The 16,675-nt window shown below is 42.5% G+C and overlaps 1 protein-coding gene and 1 non-coding gene across 4 annotated transcripts in view; one reads left to right on the forward strand and one right to left on the reverse strand.

Annotated features, from left to right (window-relative positions):
- Positions 1–16,675, forward strand: part of KLF8 (KLF transcription factor 8) — a 234,023-nt gene that overhangs the window by 89,995 nt on the left and 127,353 nt on the right. The gene's annotated exons all lie outside the window — the stretch shown is intronic.
- TRNAC-ACA (transfer RNA cysteine (anticodon ACA)) lies at positions 14,705–14,776 on the reverse strand. The gene has a single exon. It is a non-coding gene; the product is annotated as a tRNA-Cys (tRNA).

Here is a 16,675-nt window from a genome sequence, read left to right on the forward strand (position 1 = left end):
CACAGGGTAGCAAAGACTGGACATGACTGAATGACTAAGCACAGCACAGCACAGTCAGTTTAGGGAAGGGGGTCTGCATAAGGCCAGACCTCACAGTGGTCAAAGGAATCTGGATTATTTCTTTTTGTTGAAATTCTCAGAATATTTTTAAATGAAATACCAAAAATGTCCACAAAATTGTGGTATGTTACAAATTATCACATTAAACAAAGTGATATTTTAATAAGTATGAATAATACAATGCTATTGAAGTATTTTTTAAAATTGTAAATGTACCATAGGAAGCGTGCTCCCATCGTGGGCTCCATATTTGAATTTATATGATGAATACTTTCAATGCTGCAATTTAGCAATAAAGACGAAAGTTGAAATTTGGTGTTTTTAGGGGATGTGGAGCCTTAGACAAGTGACTTTTTTTTTAAGGCTCTGCCTGTGATAGGATTTTGAAGGAATTTAAAGCTGTTTGGAGAACTCTCTGAAGAATAAGTATTATCAAACACAGGTGATCAGTGTCAGTTATTGCTTCTCCAACAGGGAGAATGTGTCTGCCAGGAGTTCTGTGCAGACAGACAGATGATTAAAATTGAGAAGCTCTAAGCAACTGAGGAATGGGCCATTGCTAAATCCACCAGACTAATTTTTTTTCTAATGATAACCTCCCCAAAATGTGATCCTTAGTTATCATAAGGCTAGAATCTCCTACTTACACTACTGTCACCCCATCCACCCAATTAGAAATGGGTACATTCAAAAGCCTGAGACTGACTAAGCATTGGGAGACAGTAGAGGTTAAATACACACACACATTCTGGCATGGACTTGGCTGTAAGACTAGGATATTAACTCTGAGGGTGGTTGTATGGATTAAATAAGGCAAATATTGGGATTATCACAGTGTTCCACTAATGTTAGATAATCATGATGATGATTTATTCTCTCCAGTTGTGTTCTTCAGAGTCACCTTTGTCTTCGACCATCATTTTCATCACTGGGCCTTTAGCTTCTACCCAGGATAAAATGAGAGTTTCAGTGCTGAGGTGAGGGATAAATGAAGTAATATCTACAAAGTGCTTGACAGTGGAATAGGTACTCAGAATAAGGTAGTTGTTATTATTAGCTACTTCTATAAATGGAAAAAAATAATTAACTACACACAAAAAATTTTTGTCCTGAAAATCAACAAAAATAACTTCCTTTGGATCAGTCAACTGTTGGTTTTTAATACCTGTAGAGCAATAACAGGCTATCAGGATGTATGTTCCCAGTACCCTAATGAGAAAAACTCAGACTATTAGTTTCCTAAATATGGTTCCCAGAATAGCAGCATCAGCATAACATGGAAATTTGCTAGAAATGAAAATCTTGGGTCCCACTCACAATCTACTAAATCAGAAACCCTGGGGTGGAGCCCTGCAATCTGTTTTTAATAAGACATCCAGGTGATCCTAATGCTCACTCAAGTGTGAGAACCATGATGTACTAGAGTTTTAAGTACTGTCACAAAAATCTTGATTTTGTGCAAGGTAATTTTTTTCACAAATATTGTACATTTCAGATGCTCTAAAATGAGAATAATATTGGCTGAAATTGTCAAGTCTAATTTTAAAGCAAATTCTAAATGCAATAATAATTCCACAATAAATGACCCTTTTGGTGACCTGCTGCTTCATTTCTACTAGAGTCATTAGATAAGACTTCCCTGTTCAAAATTTGTGCAGATTTAAGTTTTTTACTTAGATCTCTACACTAGGGGCCCCAACCCCCTGGGCCATGGACCTGTATTGGTTAGGAACAAGGGCCACACAACAGGAGGTGAACCGCGGGCTAGAGAGTGAAGCTTCATCTGTATTTACAGCTGCTCCCCATTGCTTGCATTACTGCCTGAGCTCTGCCTCCTGTCAGATCAGCAGTGGCATTAGATTCTCATAGGAGTGCAAACCCTACTGTGAACTGTGCATGTGAGGGATCTAGGTTGCATGCTCCTTATGAGAATCTAATGCCTGATGATCTGAGGTGGAGCTGAGATGGTGATACTGGGCAGTGGCTCAAATACAGATTATCATTAACAGAGAGATTTGACTGCCCAGAGACCATAATCAATTGCTTGCAGACTCATATCACCACCCTATCAGTGAGTGGCAAATGAGAATTGTATAATTATTTCATTATATATTACAATGCAATAATAAAAGAAATAAAGTGTAAAATAAATGTAATGTGCTTGAGTCATCATGAAACCATCCCCTGGCCCAGTCCATGGAAAAACTGTCTTCCAAAGAACTGGCCCCTAGTGCCAAAAGGATTGGGGACTGCTGCTCTAGAACCCCTTTCTGAGTATTCTGTGGCTTGTCTAATGTTCTTTGGACTCAGAAGCAATCAGGATAACTGAAAGGGGTGATGTCCTGTGTGATCTTGGCAAAATTACTTAAGTTCTATTTTAATTTCTTCATCTGCAAAATAGGGATAAGAGTACTTTCAGGATTGTTGCAGGAATTAAATGTCTTTCTACAGGTAGTGTCTAGAAGACTAGCTTTACCCGATTCATATGTATTATTATTATTACAGAGATATAGACTAATTTCAGCCCAAGCTCTTACCCAATTATTACTAATGGGAAAAACCTACTCCACTTAACCCTGCCTCCACTATTATGACCCCTTGTCATTCAGGCACATCCAGGAGCTTTATAGAGGAGGAGTCAAAGGCGCACACTTAGCAAAAAAAAAAAAAAAAAGAGGATATTATTCAATTAGCTTGTGTGAGGTAACAAATATTTATTGATCATCTACTCTCTTCCAAGCAGCACGTTACACCTGAGAGTAAAACTGACCTGGATTCTGCCTTCACCAAAAATGAGGTCTAGGGACTTCCCTGGCAGTCCAGTGGTTAAGATTCTGGGCTCCCAATGCAGGAGGTATGGGTTTCGTCTCTGGTTGGGGAACTCATGTCCCAAATGGCGTGGAGAAACTAATCACACAGATGCACAACATGCCCGATTTAGAATTGTGACTGTTACTAAGGAAAATTATTCTGCCAAATATATAAGGAGGAAGCATGACTTTCAACCAGAATTCCTGTACTTTGGCTTGCAAAGCATTGTCCTGACATGTGGCAAGTCTTTGTTGAGGAGATGAGGCTAGGGAAAAATGTGTGAAACATTTATGAAAGCCTTTCTTGTAAGCCATGTTAAGATATTTTATCTATTATCTTAAGGACAATAAGACAGCACTGAGAAATTTCTGATTTTGGAATAATCAATCCTAGCTGCAGTACATGAGAGCAAAAGTGGAGACAGGGAGACTAATTAGGAGTTTATTCTGATAACCTAGGTAGTGAAAGGTTGTTGCTGAACCATGAAAAGATGCCGGGATTCTTGGCCTCCAGAGAAGAGAAGAATTCAATCTGGGGCCAGAGATGAGGCTTGATTGCTCAGAGCTTTTGTGCAATAGAGTTTTATTAAAGTATAAAAGGGATAGAGAAAGCTTCTGACATAGACATCAGAAGGGGGCAGAAAGAGTACCCCCTTGCTAGTGTTAGCAATGGAGTTATATACTCTCCAATTAGTTATTACAATGAATCAAAAGAATGTCTGGAGGTTGTAAAGACCTCACTAGACCTACTCCCATAATTTACATTTTAAGATAACAGGATTAGCCAGAAGGTTTTTTTCCAGAGACTGTCCTCAAGCAGGATACATTATTGTTATATAATCCTAAGGAATGTAGAGGGGAAAACGAGTTTGTCCTTTCTTCCTCCTTGAGAATTCCAGACCCCTCTCTCCTTGGGGACCCCTGGACTTCTTATCAACCTGCCTAGGAAATGACTCTCTCAGTAGGAAATATGAGTGTTTCCTATTACTAGTGTTACATATACATACTACTTGAGTATCCTTTCTTTAAGCTGATGTGATTCAGGCAAGTGATGTTTGTGATAGGATGCTGATTTACAAACAATTCATCCTATTTTATTCTAATTACAATACATACAAAGTTGTTATAGAAAATTTGGAAAACAGATAAGTATAAAAAAGGAAACAAATGTTCCATAATCCTTCAGTTACCTACAACTTTGATTCAACATCCAACTCAAAAAAATTGTCAAATTATATAAGTAATACATGCTCATTATAGAAAAATTATAAAGTAAAATTGTCTTATAATTCTACTGTTATCCTTTTTTAATACTGGATATGTGTTTGTTTCTATGGTAAAAAATGTGTGGCATGTTTGCTGAACAAAAATGATAGTGTAAGTGTACTTTTGTGTCCTATTTTTACATTTAACATTATTACATAAATATTTCCCATGGTCACTGAGAATATTTGAAAACTTTAAATTTGAATAACTGTGTAATCATATGCATGTGCTATAATTTAGCTACCCAACACCTTGTTGTGAACATTCAGATTCTTCCCAACTTTTTATTGTTATATTAAAATCTAGGATAAGCTTCCTTTGTCCCAATCTCTGCTTTCTGGTAATAGAGATATTTATACTCATCCTTGTAATTATTTACCTGGTAAACAATAGGGGGAGGTACGTTCGTCTCTGTGAGACAGCATCCCTAGCCTAAAAGCTCTGATCATTTTGTTCTAACCAACCAAGAAAACAGGTTGTTCAGGTTGTTGAAGGAATGGTAACCATACTATACAAAGGATGGATTAAGCAGTCAGGGACATTTATGAGAGGGAAATGAAAGTGAGACATTTGAGAAACTATGACATGGAAAAAGAAGTGGCCTTGCTCTTTTTGTTTTTCCAGAGGTTATTTCCCAAGATGCATAGGTATAATATCAAAAGGCATATTTCAGTTCAGGGCTTCCTTGTTGGCTCAGTGGTAAAGAATCTGCCTGCAATGCAGGAGATGTGGGTTCAATCCCTGGGTCAGGAAGATGCCCTGGAGAAGGAAATGGCAACCCACTCCAGTATTCTTGCCTGGGAAATCCCATGGACAGAGGAGCCTGGTGGGCTACAGTCCTTGGAGTTGCAAAGAGTCAGACACAACTTAGCAACTAAACAACAGCAACATATTTCAGTTCAACATAATAATAGTAAAAATTTGTATAATGCTTAGTCTACCAAGTACTGTTCTGAGCATGTTATATGTATATGTATTAAGTTACATAATCCTCTGTATATCCTATGAGGTAGGTACTATTATTGTTCCTATTTACAGATGAGCGCACCAAGGCCATATATGTTAAATAACTTGTTCAGGGTTACACAGCTAGTGAGTGGTGAAGTCAGTATTCACATCCAGACATTGTGGCTGTAAATTATTCTATTCTACCAACTTTTATTGAGTACTCGTTATATGACAAGTACTGTGTTAAAAATATAAAGATGATTGAACTCCTAACCTCAAGAAACTGATAGTAAAATGAATGAAACTTCCACATAAAAAGATAGTGTACTGTAATGTGGTAGGTCCTATTAAAGAATTATGTCAGCATTCTATAAGGGCTAGAAGAGACCCCCTCCCCCTTAGTCCAAACTGGAGGTTCAAGGAAAACTTTGTATAGAAATATGTTCAGAAAGAGTATAAGTTTTCATCCAGGCTCAGTGGAAAACTTACATGTTCTATTAGCAATTTTGTCATGGGCGTAGGAGGAGAAGGAGGCTTGCTGTACATTTGTTGATTTGAGGGTTAGACCCTCCTTTAAACCAAAGTGTCTAAGAAAGGAGCTACCAAATTGGGAAAATAATTGGATTCAATCATTGTTTGCTAAATTTCAATTATTTACATTTCACCTTCACGTTTTAGACTATATCTGAATATCACCTGTACTGTTATTACTTAACATGCTTCCTTAATAAACTGACTTATTTTACTTAAAAAATCATCAAAAATAGCCATACCATAAATAGAAAGTCAGTTTAACTTCCCATAAACAGAAGATGACCATAAAAAAAATGCATACTTTTAGAAAATATTTAACACTGTACCGCCTAAGATAATCCTTCGTACCACTATTGATATGCCTAAGACATGTTGAAAAATGTAAATGAAGTGACCTCTTCAGGCCCTTCCTGCAACAACATTCTGTGCTTGGGTGACTAACTCTTACTTCTAAGTGTGTGCCTTACTCTTACTTCTAAGTGTGTGCCTTCAATGTTTTATTTTCATCATATTTGTGTATATATTTTTTTCACATAGTCTTGAACATTTCACCTATGTGTTTATACCATGTAAACAGGAGTAGTTGCCTAAATCCCCGTGACATACTCTAGACTCACTTCCCAAATCAAATAATTTATCTCATCTTATGAAGTGAATTACCACTTCTAATCTGCCTGCCTTACTCTTTTAAATTCACTACTAGCTTGACTTGATAAGGTAATGTCTTGTCATTGTGGCTTAGTGGCAGGCTGCTATGACTTTATTTGTGATACAACTTGAGAGGAGGGAGCTACCACAATACAGGGCCATTTGGACAAACATAGAGCAGAGGAAGAAAAAAATTAAGATGAAATACTTCAATAGGTATCTTAGTGGAAATGTTTTAAGAAAGCACCAAAGACATACTCCCATACTCCCCAACTTCTTTCTTCTCTCCCATGTACTTTCTCATGGAAATGATGACTACAATAAGCAAGAGGGTGAAAGCCATATTCCCATTGGTTTTGGGGTCTGTGGAAGATGGACACAACCCATCTGTTAGGGAAATTAGAGCTACTTGTGGTAATGCAAGGATGATAATCATAAGCTTGCCCTAGAGGGGCCTGCAGGGCCCTGGTGCCTCTCTGAATCAAGCTCGGTGATAAATAAGTTCCTGTTCTATTTATACATTTCCTTAGGCAATTTTGTGTATTTGTTAGTTTAATATGAAAGCAAGAATGCAAATATTTTTTCATGTATACTCAATAGAATCCTTTCCTGACCCAGGAATATACATTTTTTTTGACCAGGACAAGTATCTTATTCCTTTCCTTCAGATGATGCCAAAGACCTGTTTTTCTGCTTTGGTTTAGTTGCTGATTATGGTCTCGTCCCCCTCCCAATTTATAGATCTAAATGATGGGAAAAATCCATGCTTACCCAACCCCTAGCCCACACACACACACACACACACACACACACACACACACACATACACCCTAGTCAAAAAGTTAGCAACCTGAGGCACAGCTAAACTCAATAGATGGTAGAAGGCTTGCTACAAATTATCTTGGATGGTGCTCTACCAAAAGAATTTCAAATCCTGCTCCTGGTCCATTGGCCATTCCTAAGGTGAATTTAGTCAGGCCTCTGAATGTCCCAAGCAAGCAGTTCAGTTATTAATTTTTATAAGGTAATAATATATAAAATATGGGAGTTATGGGAAACATGGAGGCATGTTCCCAATATCTGAGTCCAGAAAGGGATGCAATCTAAAGCTAATAGATTTAAGAAATGTCATTGCTAAGGATAATAGTTATCTTATTTTGAATTCTTTGTTTGTATGAGGCACTGTGCTGTAGGTTATAAACTCATCAAGGGAAGATCCAGGTTCGGGGGGCCTGAAGCTTATACAACTTTGGCGAGTCTTTAAGAAAAACACACTGGTCCCTCTCATGGTCTTGGAAATTGCCCATTCAAATGAGGGGCCTTGAAGCTCAAGCTTCATTAATTTTACTGTAAAGTCACCTCTGCATCTTTAAAAAACTTTTGACAATTCTGAGAAGTACTAACAGTATAGTATACCTTTAAAAGAAATAGGTGAGTAAACTGACTTTTAGAGAAGTGAGATCATTTGCCCAAGGTTGTACAGTTTGTAAGCTACATCATTGTTTTTCTCCCACGATCTCCTTGCAGACTTTCTCTTTTCAGCTAACTAGATTTACTTCTCTAAAATATCCTTTTCTGGCAAAATTTAGCATTGTCTTCTGGCATGTGTGAGGAACTTAACACTTGTTCAACATTAGCAGAAGGGCAAAAGGTCTCCTTCTAGCTGAGCTCACAGGGGGAATATGCTCTCTGGGGAACTGCAGACCAAGAAGAAAGCAGTTGAGGAGGGTAATTTTGTTCCTATTAGGTCTGAACTATGCACTACCACACAGTTGCACTCATCTCACACGCTAGTAAAGTAATGATCAGAATTCTCCAAGCCAGGCTTCAGCAATATGTGAACTGTGAACTTCCAGATGTTCAAGCTGGTTTTAGAAAAAGCAGAAGAACCAGAGATCAAATTGCCAACATCTGCTGGATCATCAAAAAAGCAAGAGAGTTCCAGAAAAACATCTACTTCTGCTTTATTGACTATGCCAAAGCCTTTGACTGTGTGGATCACAAGAAACTGTGGAAAATTCTTAAAGAGATGGGAATACCAGACCACCTGACCTGCCTCTTGAGAAGCCTGTATGCAGGTCAAGAAGCAACAGTTAGAACTGGACATGAAACAACAGACTGGTTCCAAATAGGAAAAGGAGTACATCAAGGCTATATATTGTCACCCTGCTTATTTAACTTATATGCAGAGTACATCATGAGAAATGCTGGGCTGGAGGAAGCACAAGCTAGAATCAAGATTGCTGGGAGAAATATCAATAACCTCAGATATGCAGATGACACCACCCTTATGGCAGAAAGTGAAGAAGAACTAAAGAGCCTCTTGATGAAAGTGAAACAGGAGAGTGAAAAAGTTGGCTTAAAGCTCAACATTCAGAAAACTAAGATCATGGCATCTGGTCCCATCACTTCATGGCAAATAGATGGGGAAACAGTGGCTGACTTATTTTTCTGGGCTCCAAAATCACTGCAGATGGTGATTGCAGCCATGAAATTAAAAGACGCTTGCTCCTTGGAAGGAAAGTTATGACCAACCTAGACAGCATATTAAAAAGCAGAGACATTACTTTGCCAACAAAGATCCATCTAGTCAAGGCTATGGTTTTTCCAGTGGTCATGTATGGATGTGAGAGTTGGACTATAAAGAAAGCTGAATGCCAAAGAATTGATGCTTTTGAACTGTGGTGTTGGAGAAGACTCTTGAGAGTCCCTTGGACTGCAAGGAGATCCAACCAGTCCATCCTAAAGGAGATCAGTCCTGAGTGTTCATTGGAAGGACTGATGTTGAAGCTGAAACTCCAATACTTTGGCCACCTGGTGCAGAGAGCTGACTCATTTGATAAGACCCTGATGTTGGGAAGGATTGAGGGCAGGAGGAGAAGGGGATGACAGAGGATGAGATCGTTGGATGACATCACTGACACAATGGACATGGGTTTGGGTGGACTCCGGGAGTCGGTGATGGACAGGTGGCCTGGTGTGCTGCTGTTCATGGGGTCGCAGAGTCGGACACAACTGAGGGACTGAACTGAACTGATGCACTACTTTCAGCTACGCATTTGCTTGCTGTTCCATGGACAAGAGACTTAAAAATGCAGGCTTTTCTGTTTATATACAACTTGACTCACCCAGACCAGTTGTATTTTGCTGGGCCCCTATCTCTCCTTGCCCTCCCCTCCGTTCTTCACTTCACCCTATTCTGCCCAACCTTCCACTCAGACCCAGCTCCCCAAGACTTTGTTGTTGTTGTTGTTCTACTGGGAACAGGGAGGGTGAAGTCTTCTTAGTGAGGCTTTTCCTCCCCTCCTTCCAGCCTTCAGACTGGGCTCCACCCTAGTAGTTTGTCAGCTGGCTTTCAAGAAAAGGAGGAAAGGCAGGAGGAAGAAGAGGAGGAACAGAAAAAGGGAAAAACAGCATATCTTAGACCCTGACACCTCGGGTGTCTGCATATTTCTTAGCTGTTGTTCATTGCTTCCATGCTTAATTTAACTCTTACACCCCTCACTCATCTGACTCTTTGGTTATACAGAGGAAAGCACAGGCTGCTACTTCAAGGAGGCAGTCTCCTTAAACCTTAAGATGGGATGGAAGGATTTGAAGATAGTGCAGGTTTATTTCTTAAGGCAGCTAATAAAAAAGAGAGTCTGTGTTGCTTCCTAGGAGAGGGAAACATCACAATTTCTAGTTCTCCATACCTGCTTTCCCACACTTTTTTCTGTGACTACATGGCCACTCGCTGATTATTAATGTGTCAAGAGGCAAAGAATATAAAGGAAAAGTCCTGCATTTGCCATTAGCTGTGGTCATGGAATACATAATTACATTTGTGCCATTTTGAGTCCTAATTTGAGGAAAAAAAAAAAAGCCAGTTCTAAAGACTAAGGGAAACGTGGACTACTTTATGTACTGTGTTGTTGTTTAGTCACTGAGTCGTGTCTTGCTCTTTGTATGGACAGTGAGAGGCTCCTTCACTGGAGTCTCTTGGATAAAATGGTTATTCCCATTGCTCCCCCTCATGCATGTATCAAGCATGGTTCGTGATATACCACAAGTGCTCAATACATTTTATTGAGTAAATAAGTGTAATAATGGAATGGAAAAATCTTTTTTTTCCCTGTTTCAATAATTTATGTTTTTCAAAAACTGAGCTTACTATCTGAAGTCTTAGTTTTCTCCACAAATAAAGTTGAGGCAGTATTTCTAAAAAAAAAAACCAAAAAACTAGGGCTTAAAATAAATAAAAAAGACTTTTAATAATAAACTGTTTCATTATCTATAAATGGTTAGGTTTTCTTGTGAAATTTTTCCAGATTGAAAAAGTAACTCATTAGGACCCTGAGGCACACCAAGTCTAGAGAGGGAATTCTGATGGCTACTCTCCAAAATTTTACTTCAATTTTACGCTCATTTTCATCTGCCTATCACAAAAAAATATATTCACTCTTGATATAAACATTTCAATGTCCTTTCATGTACCTTAATCCAAGAGAAAACTTTTCATTGTTGCTGGAAATAGTGTTGGCTGGGGTAGTGGAAATTCTATGTTGAGTAGAACTCCCCAAATTTTATATATTGAGATACTAAGGCTCCACAGGATAAAGTGATTCATTTTTAAAGAATGTGTACACTTGTCTATATGGTTCCATGTCAACACTATGGTACATAGTGTTGAGTCAACAACTATTATTGTCAATAATAATACCTGGAATTCAGGTTACAGAGATGATAACATCTGGTGCCTAACCTCAAGGGGTTTTATAGTCTAGTATGAGCAAGCAATTATATCAACAAATATGTGCCCAGAGGTAGAGAAGGGCAGAGAGGAAGCAATGTCAAGTTTTGCCTGAAGGAATTAAGTAAGGAGGCAAGATGATCTTGAATTAGTCTTTCCAAGGAGGCAGAGAATTTAAGCCATTTCAGACAGAGGAAGAAAGGTGAGCCAAAGCATAGAGGATGGAAATAACCTGGCAGTCTCAGGGATTTGTAATACAGGTAAGGCCCAGAAAATCTGCAAAATCTCTTCTGCCTGAGAGGGTCCAGATCACAGCAGGCTAAAGAATGAGTCCCAGAGTGCTGCCTTGGATGTTGGGGTACATGGTGATATTGTTCAGGTAGTTGGTAAACTACAGCAGGAATAACCAAGTTTGGGGTGGAATAAGAAATGAAATGACTAGAGACATTCTGGCATAAATATCAAGCATGTGGGCATATATGTGTTGGGAAGTAATGGGTTGTGAACCTGTTTTCTTATTTTTAAAAAGGGGCTTGGGAATCCCCCTGGCTATCTAGTGGTTAGAACTCTGTGCTCTCATTGCCGAGGACCCAGGTTCAATCTCTGATCAGTGGGCTAAAATCCTACAAGCTGCTCAGCAGGACTATAGAAGGCGGTTGGGCGTGGGGGGCTTAGAGAGTATAATAGCACCTACTCTTCAGGGTTGTTATCAAGAATAAATGAGAAATGATGAATGCAAAAACACCTGGCTTAGTGACTTGCCCAAATTAGGTGCTGAAAATACAGTAGCTATTATTATTTCTCCTGTCTCTCTCCTCCCTCCCTCTGCTTTGTTTATTCCCTCTTCTTTGCTCCCCTTTAAAAGAATTGTGAAAGGCACTGAAAAAGGCTTGTGGTTGCCTGTAACTTCCTGGTCTCCTATTAAATAAGTTAGAGAGGGACTTTCAGGCAAGGGCAAAGAAATCCTGGAAACATGGTTGTTTTGCTATGAATTCAGCTCTTCAGGGATGTTCCACAATGCCTGGGAAAGAGGCCATCTCATGGGGTTGAGGACTCTATTCTTAGAGGTCTAGTATCTGGGAGACTAAAAAGAACCTTTCTGTATTCACAATTCTTTCAATGCCTCCTTCTTCCCCACCCACCCTTTAGCCCTCAGCTCCTTCCCTTATATCTTGCTAGAAAATGCCTCCAACTCCATTCTCCTTTGCATTTAGTCTCCTCCCTGAGAAGACACTGTGAACCCCGCTGTCCTTGCTAGTGCCCTACTGTTCCTATAGAGAGCTAAGAGTGTAAATATCTTCAAATTGTCAGCTTTCTTGCTTTTCCCTTTCCCTATTCCTCTCTTCCTATACAACACCCACCCCCAATTCCCACATCCCTTTCACCTTCCTTCAGTGAGTTAGCTTAACAGGCAAATGGATTGGTGACCAAAGGTGTGTTTGCAAGTCTCTTTGTGAATTAGATCAGTTCAGTCACTCTTTTCATGTCTGACTCTTTGTGACCCCATGGACTGCAGCACGCCAGGCTTCCCTGTCCATCACCAACTCCCGGAGCTTACTCAAACTCATGTCCATCGAGTCAGTGATGCCATCCAGCCATCTCATCCTCTGTCGTCCCCTTCTCCTCCTGCCTTCAGTCTTTCCCAGCATCAGGGTCTTTTCCAATGAGTCAGTTCTTTGCATCAGGTGGCCAAAGTATTGGAGTTTCAGCTTCAGCATCAGTCCTTCCAATGAATATTCAGGACTGATTTCCTTTAGGATAGACGGAATCTCCTTGCAGTTTAAGGGACTCTCAAGAGATTTCTCCAACACCACAGTTCAAAAGCATCCGTTCTTCCATGCTCAGCTGTCTTTATGATCCAACTCTCACATCCATATATGACTACTGGAAAAATCATAGCTTTGACTAGACGGACCCTTGTAGACTTTCCCTACTTTCTTCAATTTAAGTCTGAATTTACAATAAGAAGTTCACGATCTGAGCCACAGTCAGCTCCTGGTCTTGTTTTTGCTGAGTGTATAGAGCTTCTCCATCTTTGGCTGCAAAGAATATAATCAATCTGATTTTGGTATTGACCATCTGGTGATGTCCATATGTAGAGTCTTCTCCTGTGTTTTTGGAAGAGGGTGTTTGCTATGACCAGTGCATTCTCTTGGCAAAACTCTTTGACCTTTGACCTGCTTCCTTTTGTACTCCAAGGCCAAATTTGCTATTACTCTAGGTATCTCCAGTCTCCTATAATGAAACGAACTTCTTTGGAGGGTGTTAGTTCTAAAAGGTCTTTTAAGTCTTCCAAGAACCTTATTCTTTTTGAATAAGGAACTGAAATTGATTTGAGTTGTACTTGCTGCTGCTGGAGACTGAGAGACTGCTGCCTGTGGCTAGACCAGAGCTCTCTGCCCTGGGCCCGCCCCAGCCCTTCCTTTCTCACTCCTTGGTCTCAGCGCCACCCTTTTCCACCATTTTCCACTTTTCCACTCTTCTAGCTGTTCCCTGTCCCTTTTAAGGCACTCCACCCTTATGATCTACTCATGACGTATGTCATGGCGCGGCCACCCCACCTCCAACGTCGGTTCTGTGACGCTGCCAGTCTTCTGTGACGTTGGCCTTACGTGGGTGCACCCCGTCCGTGCCCATCTCTATCCGTACGTCTGCCTCGTCCGTTCCCAGTCTGCTGATCCCCGTGGCCGCCTCCTGGTGCGTCTCGCTCCCCAGGCCCGCAGGGACCCCGCTCCGTTGCCCTTCGCTGCCTTCTATCCGCCGGCCTCGTTGCGTGCTGAACGAGACGGAGCGCCTGTGGCATCCCGCCCCAACCCCCGCCGCCGCGCCCCGCTCCGGTGCGCTCGCCTGAACGCGGGTCGGGTCCCCGGACGGCTGCCATATTCGCACCGCCCGTCATTACCCCCCGCCACCCAAGGCGGGTGGAGGGATGCGAGGGTGCGTCAGCCGGCTGCTACATAGCCCGGCTGGCGACCCCGGCCCTGCTCCCGGGGCAGCCGGGGCGGCGACCCCGCGAGGTGGAGGGGTGGGTCGGCCCCCTCGTTTTTCCACGCCTCCGCGGCGGCGCGCTGCGCCCCCAGTGGACAGAGAGTGCGCGGTCAGGCATTCTCGCCGCGGGCGGGCCGGGGCGGTCTGGCGCCAGGTGAGCACCTTCCTGGCCCCTTCCTCACCTCGTGGGTCTCCAGCTTGCCGCCGCGCGTTGCTCCGGGCCCCGCTCCCCGCACGCCCGGCTCCTTGTGCTCGCTTTGGGCTTCCCTTACAGCTCATTTAATTTGCCTGCAATGCAGGAGACCCGGGTTCGATTCCTGTGTCGGGAAGATCCCCTGGAGAAGGAAATGGCAACCCACTCCAGTATTCTTGCTTGGAGAATCTCATGGACAGAGGAGCCTGGCGGGCTACAGTCCATAGGGTCGCAAGAGTCAGACATGACTTGGCAACAAAACCACCACCCACCACCACCACCACCATCATGATAGTCACACCTCTAATCTAGCAGGGCAGGAGACAAGTCACTCCACCCACTCAGGTTGTCCGGGCAGCAATGTCTGAACTGACTCCCATGAACACGAGGTCCCCAGAAATGAAGTTACTTCACGTGTACGACTCTTTGCAATCCCATTGACCATAGCCTTCCAGGCTCCTCCATCCATGGGATTTTCCAAGCAAGAGTACTGGAGTGGGTTGTCATTTCCTTCTCCAGAGGATCTTCCCAACCCGGGGATCGAACCCAGGTCTCCTGCATTGTAGGCAGACGCTTTACCCTCTGAGCCACCAGGGAAACCCAAGGCCCCCAGTGAGGCAGCTAAATGCCCATAAAAGACCTAGCCCTAAAGTACCCGCAGGAGTTCTTGCCGTTTTAGGGGGAAACCCTTGTCCTAGGCTGGAGTGCCCCTATGTGTTTCCACCAATCGTAGGCATTTGCCCCTCCTTTCTTTTTTTGTAGAAGGAAATAGCAACCCACTCCGGTACCCTTGCCTGGAAAATCCCATGGATGGAGGAGCCTGGTAGGCTACAGTCCATGGGATCACAAAGAGCCAGATACAACTGAAGGACTTAACTTTCCTTTCTTTCTTTTTAGAAAGGCACTGGTGTGTGAAGCAGCAAAATCAGGAAAGTTATACTCTACTGGTATCTTCTCGTGGCTTACTGCTTTGAAGGAGTCCTCCACCTCAACTTTGTATTCAAGTAGTGCTATGGGATTTGGGTTGGTTTTCTCAGCTCTTAGACTGGGCACATTGGAGAAGGAAATGGCAACCCACTCCAGTGTTCTTGCCTGGAGAATCCCAGGGACGGGGGAGCCTGGTGGGCTGCCGTCTATGGGGTCGCACAGAGTCGGACACGACTGAAGCGACTTAGCAGCAGCAGCAGCAGACTGGGCACTGACCTCAAGGGTGTGTGGAGTTCAGAGGATGGGTTTAGCTGGAACTGAATTGGTAGAGGAGAAGGGGGAACAAAAGATCCTCAACCTCGGACACTTGGACCAAGTAAACCAACTTCATTTTTAGCCGAGGAAGAGAGCTAAAAGAGTATTGGCTTTAAAGGGAAGATTTTTTTTTTCCCCAAAAAGTCGGCTTTGCTAGCTCCCCAATTTGGGGCTGAATGCTTGAGAGCTTTGTTTCCCTTGTTTCAAGGTTGGCCCAGCTAGGTCTGAATCGACTCTTTCTGCTCTGGCCCTCCTCCTCATTTTCCAGTCAGGAGAAAAAGCGGTAGGGGAAAGAGAAAGACAAGAGAAAGAGAAGACAAGAGCTAGTTACCTGGTGTGCTGTCAGATGGGCAGGTATAAGGGAAACAACTGTCTTGTGATCAAGAGTATGAGTCTCTCAGAGGACCGCATGAGCTCTGAACACTTCAGGAGTCCCCTGCTAGTGACCTGGGTGGTAAGTGACTCTGGAATTAGAACCCATCCATTCCTGTCTCCTCCCTCTAGATTCTATCCCCTACCCCACTCCCACTTCCCACTTCTATAGGTTTTAGCAGAGGGAGTGCCGGAGTTGGAGTGGGGAGCTGCTGCTGCTGCTAAGTCGCTTCAGTCATGTCTGACTGTGTGCAACCCCATGGACTGCAGCCTATCAGGCTCCTCCGTCCATGGGATTTTCCAGGCAAGAGTACTGGAGTGGGTTGCTATTGCCTTCTCTGGGGGTGGGGAGAGAAGGGTACAAACCCTATGTGGACTCAAGTGAAATTCAAGAAAAAAATGACTTGCTAAAGGTCTGAGAAAACAGGACTTCGTGAGGGGAGGATTACTTTGGGTAGCCTCATGAGAGAAGTGAAGGGAAGCACGAATGGATGGATTTATGTAAATTAGTCCGCCCTGGTTTGGCACTCTCATTTTTCCTTAAGCAGTAAGGTTTGTCTTTGACTTAACTCCACACAGCCAAATTTGCTACCAGGAAGAACAGGATTCAGAAGGTTAAAAGTTCCCAGCTAATTTCCCAAAATAGTTGTGGGTACCTAGAGATGCTTCTGAAAGGAAGGAGACAGATATGCAGAGAGTTAAGGTTTGAGCTAAGGCTTTTGAACTGCAGCAAGGCCCTGAAGGCAACAGCAGGGAGGAGCTGCTTTGGGCATGCCAGCTCTTTAAGGAGGGACTGGGCTTGGATGTAGGAGTAAGCCTAGGCCCTGCCCTGGCTCTTTAAAACGTGGCCCAGGCAGTTGGTTTGTCCATGTAGGTGGAAGA

This window comes from Odocoileus virginianus, unplaced genomic scaffold (genome assembly GCF_023699985.2).
Source record: "Odocoileus virginianus isolate 20LAN1187 ecotype Illinois unplaced genomic scaffold, Ovbor_1.2 Unplaced_Contig_35, whole genome shotgun sequence".
NCBI classification, from domain to species: domain Eukaryota; kingdom Metazoa; phylum Chordata; class Mammalia; order Artiodactyla; family Cervidae; genus Odocoileus; species Odocoileus virginianus.